The sequence below is a fragment of the Haplochromis burtoni genome, unplaced genomic scaffold (assembly GCF_018398535.1).
Source record: "Haplochromis burtoni strain Fernald_Lab_line unplaced genomic scaffold, NCSU_Asbu1 Contig_1124, whole genome shotgun sequence".
Lineage (NCBI taxonomy): Eukaryota > Metazoa > Chordata > Actinopteri > Cichliformes > Cichlidae > Haplochromis > Haplochromis burtoni.
The window spans coordinates 51,953-61,017 of record NW_024583485.1 but is presented as its reverse complement, the minus strand read 5'-3'; the positions used below and the strand labels follow the sequence as shown (position 1 = coordinate 61,017).

At 40.1% G+C, this 9,065-nt stretch overlaps 1 protein-coding gene across 1 annotated transcript in view; it reads right to left on the bottom strand.

The window, feature by feature from the left end:
* The window catches only part of LOC121813081, a 57,928-nt gene that overhangs the window by 4,778 nt on the left and 44,085 nt on the right, over positions 1–9,065 (bottom strand). The gene's annotated exons all lie outside the window — the stretch shown is intronic.

The following is a 9,065-nucleotide window of genomic DNA, read 5'->3' as shown; positions in this document are numbered from 1 at the left end:
GACTTTATGCAGCCATAGCTGGTACCAGGACATCAGGCACAAAGACACCGAGAACAAGGATCCAAAGGATCCACAAGGCTGTGTGTTCAGTCCACTCCTGTACGTGTACAACCTCCACCTATGACTGCGTCCTCGCCCAAAGAAACACCTCCATCAACTTAACTGACTACACAACCGTCATCTGGCTTATTATTGACAGCTTACAGGGTAGAGGTGGCACAGCTGGTGTCCTGGTGCAAATAAAATCATCTCTCCTTAAAGGCTGAGAAGACTAAGGAGATGATTAGCAACCCAAGGAACATACAAGACCAGCTCACCCCATTTTACATCATAGAGATTCAGGTGGACTGAACTGATCACATGGTAGTGAGTCAGCTGGCGGGAGAGCATGCTGGACAGACCTTGTGCACTCTCTCACACTGGCAGAGGCCCTGGTCTCTGAGACCTTCAACTCCCACCTCCAGCAGAACTTCAACAACTTTCAGAGGATGGGCCGGGGCTGGGGACAGTGGACCAAGTTCTCCACCTTTGGGGTGGGGTGTTGCTGACTTGAACAGAGGATGTAGTCAGACAGTGGAAGGAAAACTGACACACCCATCACTGGGGGTAAGGTCACTGAGGCAGTAGCTGAGCATCTGGGGAGGATGAAGTTCGCTTTGAGATGGTGGCTCATTTCAGTACAACCATTGTAGGAACTTGGTCCACATTGCCAACAATTCACATTCAACATTCACAGCCAGGTGTGAAGCTCTGAGAATGAAAATCATCACCAGGTCTGAATTGCTGTCCACTTTTACAGCTGCTGTGATACAGACACTGCACCAGTCTGTGTAGTAAAGAGAGTGCTGCATAAAGGTGAGGCTCTTGGTGTAGAGGTTGATCTACATCCCTGCCCTCACATATGGTCACGAGCTACTAGGTAGTTACAGAAAGAACAGGATCACGAATGCAAGCGTCAGAAAAGAGGTTCTGATCACTGCAGGTCACTTATAATACCCTGTTTATAAAAAGGGGACACAACATCATCAAGGACCTCCCCCGGTGTAAATGACAATAAACTTCTTGATTCTTCAATATTTTTTCCAACTAGCATTTACAGAGACAGAGAATCAGAGAGATCTGTGAGTAACTGTGCACAATTGATGATCATGAAAAAAAGGAGTCATATTCCAAACATTTTGTTGTGTTTAGATTGCATTACGAGTTTCACCCAGTGTTATGAATATTGGTTCATATAAGTGTGTGGTGAAATGTTTTGGGCTGGGATTATTTCAGTCGATCAGGTCTAGGTTAACAACATTTTACAAAATTATATGCCTAAAGAAATGAGGTCAGCTAAATGATCAGTGTTTCAGGAGCATGAGACATTCCCCATAATCAATACTGCAGATGGAAATAAATTTGTTGTCAAACTGGTGTTTTTGAATAATGAACAAAGGAAGACAGATTTAAATACACACAGGAGGTGATCAGGGGGAACACATGGGGAAACAGCTGACTGAAATAAACATAATGATGCCACAGGGGGAGTGAACCTAAACACAATGACAAAAACACACTAGACCCTTCAAAATAAACCATGAAACACAGAGAAAATAACCATAATCAAAGAATAAAACTGAAACACACAAAACACTGGGTCATAGACCCAGTACCATGACATTTGTGACATTGCCAAAGTATATTTAAACGATGTGGCAAACAACAGTCCGTAGTAACCGAGCTTTTGGTTTCTCAGAGATTTTAAACCTCTGATCCATTTCTTGATAATTAAGTTGGGACAGTTTCTGTGCTGAGTGTGTCTGGGTGTGATGCTGGTCAGAGGAGAGTGTTTGGTGGGGATCATTTGCTGGCTGATGAAAGCTTGTGTAGGGGTCATCTGGGTCATGTTCATGTTCTTGAAAAATAGCATATAATGCTTGTTGTCACACAAACATAATCAACTCACAGCCACTTCCTATTTGTGCAAGTAACCAAGCTAAAAAAGTCATAGGCTGAGGTAAGCGTGGGGAAACTGCAATAGTCGGTTCAACAAATAATTATATATACTTTATAAATATACACGTAACCATGTAACCGTAGTGTGTTAACGCAATGTCACGATCATAACAGGAGTAGAAATCCTGACAAATTCACCCCCGAGGTCAACCAGTGCAATGTTCAGAGAAACAGAGCTGCACCTCAGACTCTAAAGGCTTCAGTCAGGATCTGCGTATTTTAAATTCATGACAGTACAATTAGAAAACACTGAGCAAGTACGGTTCATTTGGGTGAGATGCTGGGAGAAATCCTCTTTTGACTGAAAAGGCCATGGCAGCACATCTTTGCAAAGCTGCTGCTGAACAAACCAAAAGACTTTATGCACCTTTAGACAGATGAGACCAAAGTGGAGATGTTTGTTCATAATGCAAAAAACCAACCACAACATATTAGCACAAACACCTCAGACCAACTGTTAAGGACGATGGTGGCACTGTGGTGATTATGGCTTGCTCTGCAGCCACAGGACCTGGGGCCCTTGCACTCATTGAGTTGTCCATGAACTCCTCTGTATACCAAAGTATTCTAGAACCATCTGTTTAACAGCAGGAGGTTGGGTGAAACTGAGTCATTTGAAAGAACAATGATCCCAGACACAGCATCAAATATGCAGCAGAGCGGCGGAAAAAGAAAAAATGGAGTCAAAGTTCAGACCTCAATGCTGCAGTGTGACCTGTGCATGCAGATTTACTTACATGGTTCTACAAGCTACTAAATCATGTGTGTATTTAGTTTTTCAGCGGACTACAACGTCTTTTGTTTTTTCTTCACAAGACTGTAAATGTGCATTTCTGTGTGTCTAGTAACAAACTTTAAACTAGCTGGTGTTTAGAATATGAGAATATGTTACTCAGCAAAGAGCTGTGAGTTTCATGCACACACTGTCCGGATGCTTCTGACCTCAAACAGCGCCTTAACAAAAGACGTCAATCAAAATGGTGTAATGAGCTTTAATACCATTACAGTCAAAGATTATCTCACCATTGACTCTTCACTTGGTAGATAAATACCTCCACTTATTATGATGACGGCAACACCACACCAATCAAATAAATGGAATTAGTCATTTTGGCTGAAGTCTTTCTGATTTAATTTTTTCTGACTGACATCATCTGTAAATCAAACACACATCATGCACTGCGTTATCATATCAGACATATTTAAAACAAAGATTCATTCATTTAAACGAATATAAATTTAGTCACAGTGTGGTCGATTTAAACAAAGAACAAAGTGAGTTACCTTTTACGGGGACATTAACATGAAGATTAAATGTTCCATCAGGTTTTATGCACTCGCAGGTGTATCTCCCACTGTCCTCTGCTGTTAAACCAGTCAGGTGGAGAAGTACAGTCTCATTTCCCATCATCACCGTGAACCTGGAGTCACATTCATTAACAAAGTCCTGCCCGTGTCGAGACAGCAGACAGCACTGTTCTGATTTTACAGACAATCAGCGTAATTACATTCTGTGTCTCATTGGAGCATATGTGAGTTTCATATGGAGTCATAACCGGCTCTCCTCTCGATCTTTTCACAAGACTCTCTGCAATCAGTGACAATGCAATACAAACAGTGTGTCAGAAGTTATTGCGATGATTTTAATCCACACTCATCGAGACGTCTTTGCGCAACAGTGTAACACGTGCCAACAGTGCAGAGGATTAAAGAGGACGACACTGGTGAACCTGAAACGACCACTTCTCACAGACGTACATCTAGGTGAGACTTTTCTTACAAAGGAAGAGCATTTGCAGTAATTGTAGACTGAAAAAGAAAGCAAAGCAGCAGATTGGCGCAGTGATGCTAAAAAGTGACATCACTAAACACCAGGTCCACAGTCATATGTTCCCACTACTGTCAGAAAGTAATCCCTTTCACTTTCACTGTCGTTTTAACAAGATAAACCTCATTTACTGGAAAAAAGGTACAGAAAGTATAAACCTATTGCTAAGAAAGTTGGGATGCTGTGTAAAATGTAAATAGAAGCAGAATGCAGCATTTTGCAAATCACTATAAGGTTATTTGCAGTTATTGTTTTCTGTTTTAGTAAAACACAAGTGTAATAAATTTCAGCGCATTCAGAAACACGTGGGAAACTTTAATAGTGTTAAAAACTCAGCAGATGAAATATCTGCCAGCTCACGAGGTCATTGATTGACTATTGAAAAAAAACAAAAATAATATCAGGGCCCTTAGTTATTATAAGTACAGTATAATAGGTACCACTCCAAGCCTCAGGAAGAGTGAACACAGTTATCACTGAATCCCTAAATGCAAGATAAAACTGTTGCATGCAAAGAACAGGAAACCTGCTGAAGTTTAAACCAAGCATCAGAATCAGGAAGAAAAGCATTTTGAACATGGCATGGTTGCTGGAGGTCTTTGTACATCACAAACTGCTGATCTACTGGGATTTTCACACAAAACCATCTCTGGGGTTCACAGACAAATGGTCTGAAGGAGAAAGGCCAGAGGTGAGAGGAGAATGGCCACATTGTGTGGGGCTGAGATGAAGGCAACACTTGATACAACCAAGCTATGCAGAAGAGTTCTCTGAACTCCTTGTAGCAGATGTGCCACGACAGCAGAAGCCCACACTGGGTACCATGCACTCCTATGAGCTCAGAATAGGAAACTAAAGCTACAATTTGCACAGCCTCACCAAAACTGGACACCAGAAGTAGACAGTAGCAACATTCACAGTTTAAGGTCAGAGTTTTGTGTGCCATAATTGTTCATGCACTCGTGGTTTGAGCTGCAGGTGTGAGTTGGTGATTTTCTGGGCATCCGATTCGCCCTTAAGTCTCATCTCTGAATTTATAGCACATATGCAATTCAGTGACCGGCTCTTTTAATTCGACATATTTTAAATTGCTGTCAATAAATTGTTGTTCTTACACCTTGAACCGCGTCTCTGTCTGAGGTTTAACAGACCTGAGTGAATTCTTGGTCATTAGCATAGTTTCAAGCAAGATATTCTCCAAGTGAATGTCCCAGGGTGGCATTGTCGGGTTTTTCCCAATAATTTTAAAAGTGCCAGGATTCTAGTTTTCTGACATTTAACACAATTTTGCTCCTTTTTTTTTTTTCAAACAATAAGAGCAAAGATTTCAGGTTTAAAACTGTGACAGTAATAATGTAGGGTTGTCATTTGTACTTAGAAACATATAATCATTTATGCTTAGAGATATATAATCGTTTGTATGTTGATAGAATGTCTCATCCTTAGTAGGTCTGCTAAGATTCTGTGTGCACCATGAGATGGGAGGACGTTCACTCCCTGTGGTGTTCTGGCATACCTCATATACATCTTAAGTTCATGGGAAGGTCGCATCCTGTCTTGTGACATATGGTGTGGTGGAATACATACTCTGTATCTGTTCAGTTACAGGAGTCCTTTGTTTAGGTGGACTCCTGCAAGGAGGACTCCCAGGAGACTCCTGGTGCCGGCTATGTGGGGAGTCATTCACAGGGTCATATTGTGACCCACACACACACCCACACTTACACACAGACAGGTATACTCTGCTCACACACATGCCTGTGTAAGATGTCACATATTCATGTAACCACAATAAAAGGAGCGCTACGGTGAAGCCAGCAGAGAGTTTGACGGGGTTCAAGTGGGAGGAACAGCGCTTGACCTCAGTCGGCCTCGCTCATGCGTGAGATTACACAAAGAGCTCGGTCATGTGTCTTGTTTAGCTGCTGCAGTAGGTTGTCTCGTTTGTCCCAGCAAAGGTTTGTGCTTAGATAGACCTAACGAAAACTATTGAGACTGGTCTCCTCACTCCCTTAAATCTGATGCAGTGTTGGAGAAAAACAGTTGAGTGATGCTTTGTGGTGCATTTTTTAATTTGCTCACATCAAATTCACTATGAGCAACTAAAAGAATTAAAAAGTTACTTTTTAATGACCAAGGGTCTTACCATATCTGATGAGAAAATAAGTGAGATGTTGCTGCTAAAACTGACATGTTTGCTCTGGTGGTTTTCAGCTAGAGGCCTAAATTTGATCTGTAAATAGAAGTCTGCATCCTCTATGCAGCTCTTTGCAAAGTCACTTTCATATAGCACCCTTAAAACACAAGTGCATGATAAAAATGCACTCTGTGCAATGCAATGACTTAACTTTTATCAAATTAAGATTTCATGATTAAAATTATTTTGCATGCCTTCAAAACTTAAACATTAAAATCTTTTGGTTTATTTTCTTCTACAATAGTGATTACATATGAGTCATTTATAGCCAACACAGCACAATCATGATCAAAATGCTCAGACTTAACTCTCTGTTATATTCATGGAGTCTGGCAGTGACGAGTCTGTGGGAGGCAGATCTGAAGATGATTATACAGAACTGAAGGCATGAAACAGCTTCTGGAGCGAGTTATATTTCAGTTTGTTGTCTTTGTATTGTAAGAAAGAGAATATGTGATCACAGTTTAAAGACGTTATCCACTAGAACAGTGGTCCCCAACCCCCGGGCCTCGGACTGGTACTGGTCCGTGAGTCGTTTGGTACCGGGCCGCGAGAGTTGAGGCTCAGGTGTGAAATGTCTGGTTTTCAGGGTTTTTATCGGTTTTCAGCGTTATTTTGTTATCGTTTTTATCGTTAACTCGGTTTTCCTGAGTCTTTTCACGTGTGTTATGAATAAATCTTCTTTTTTCGGTACTAGTTTTATTTTGTTGTATTTATCCGCGACACCTTAAAGGCCGGTCCGTGAAAATATTGTCCGTGGCGCAAAAAAGATTGGAGACCGCTGCTCTAGAATATTGTGTTGAACTTACCGGTGACTTGTCATACAAATACATATTTGTGAATGGTGAGAATAGTGGTGATAGAAAATGCTCAGATGTTTATGAGGGGCCGTGTTGGATACTAGATTGACTTTAACTTTGAATGTTTTCATAGACACTGTAGTCTGGATCATTGTCCTGATCATCACAGCAGAAATTTTCTGTGGTTCTTGTTAAGTTTTTCCCGAAATTGTGTTGATGATGAACCGGGCTGATAGTTTGGTAGAGGTCATTTGTCGGCTGCTGAAGGCTTGCGTAGGGGTTCTCTGTGTCATCTTCATCCTGTAAGAAGATTTTTTTTTTAATTCTTTTGAATCTTATTTTTAATAAACCAAAAACAAGACAAGGACATAGAATAAGGAAAGGGGGGAAAGATGTAAATGAAATCAAATGACATAAGAAAGAAGGAATATCCACGGTGATAACAATCATTAACCTGACATCGAAGTTTATCCACATATATACATACATAACATGTAAATATATACCTGCACATATGTGCACACATACATGAACATTCATACAAATATATAAGTAATAAGGAAAATAAATAAATTAAATGTCAATATTAGTAAACAACAGAGGAAGGGATTTGTTGGGAGTATCTGAGAAGAAGAAGAAAGGAGCAGCTCATAACACACAAAAGAGCAGCTTTCGGTGGCATGGGCCAAGAGGAGAATGAAGTGTAACTAAAACAGTTAGAGATTTCCAAAAATTGACACCATCACTATTTTTTGGACAGCAGTCAGCCAGCTCAAAGGATGAGCACCACCAAAAACACCCCCCATACCCTGGGGGCCTCTTTATATATCAGTCACTGGGACTAGGAGCTACCATAACTGGAGGTATCCCAACGTACTTCGTTGTACTGAAGTATGTTTAATTTTTTATTGTTTTCAAAGAAGAATAAAAACAAATACACTGAAAAAGAGAAAAAACAAATAAAATTAAAAAATAGAAATAATAATGGAGCAGTGTGGGGAGAATCTGGAAGTCGCTTTTCCACCCAAAACACAATTATAATAATTGCATTTTAAAAACAAAATGCCACTTTGCACACATTACTTAATGTAAATAATTAACTAATCTTAATTATGTTGAGAAAAAGTTATTGCAGTCTGCATAGTTGTCCCTTATGTGTTGCATATATTCCCTGGTTATAGGAAAACAAACTTTAAATGGACAGAAAATGTATATAGTACATGGCACGACTGCTTTTGTGTCAGGGAACGCTCACACACAGGCTTCTTTCTACTTTTCACTCACGGTGTGTTAATCATTTAATTATAACTTGATCATTTTCTAATGCTCATTGTGCCACTCAAAGAAGCATCAGCTGAAGTCAAAATCTAAAACTTAATTGTCCTCTTTAACCCAAACTAGACTTTAAATACATTACTCACCAAAGAGCCGGGACTTTCATGCACAGATAATCCAGGTGTTACTGGTACTGAGTAGCTTTAGATAATAACAGAGGATAGTGTTAAACATGAAACGTGAAACATGCACAAGCATGAAAATCAAGGTTTAGAAGAGTAACTTGCTCCAGAAAATTTTAAAATTAAAAACAAAAAGGTTAATATTCAAATTAAGCTATTGCAGTAACACATAAATAAATTTGAAGTCTGTTACCTGTGTTGAGTTTTCTTCCAGTAGGTAAATGCCAGAATTAATCCGGTTATAATGATGGCTCCTACTGCACCAAGGAGTCCAGAAGAGATTAAAGTTAATATTTTTGTTGAACCGGTCGACTCTTCCTCGCCTGAAAAAAAACATCAAACCATGTGTGAGAGAACAGCTCAAATCAAAAGATTAATAATGAAAAAGAAGTGAGAAAATAGATCCTGCAACACATTAAGCATAATGTTAACCTGTGTTCACCTTCCATGAGAGCCCTCTATGTTTTGTACACCCACACATGTAGTACCAATACCCACAGGAATACATTAAGTCTGGATTAAAAGGCGTTTAATAAATCCTCACTTTACCTTCCACAGTTACATTGAGTTGGAGCGCATATGTTCCTCTGTTGTGTGCACACTCACAGGTGTAGCTTCCACTGTCATCTCCTGTTAAATTCGTCAGATGGAGAAACACAGTCTGATTTTCTTTCATAAGTTTGAACCTGGAGTCACATTTGTTTAACACCTCTGGTCCATCTGGATACAGAAGACGACACTCTCCTGTCCTGCTCCGCTCAGTGCCGATCTTACACACTGTCTGC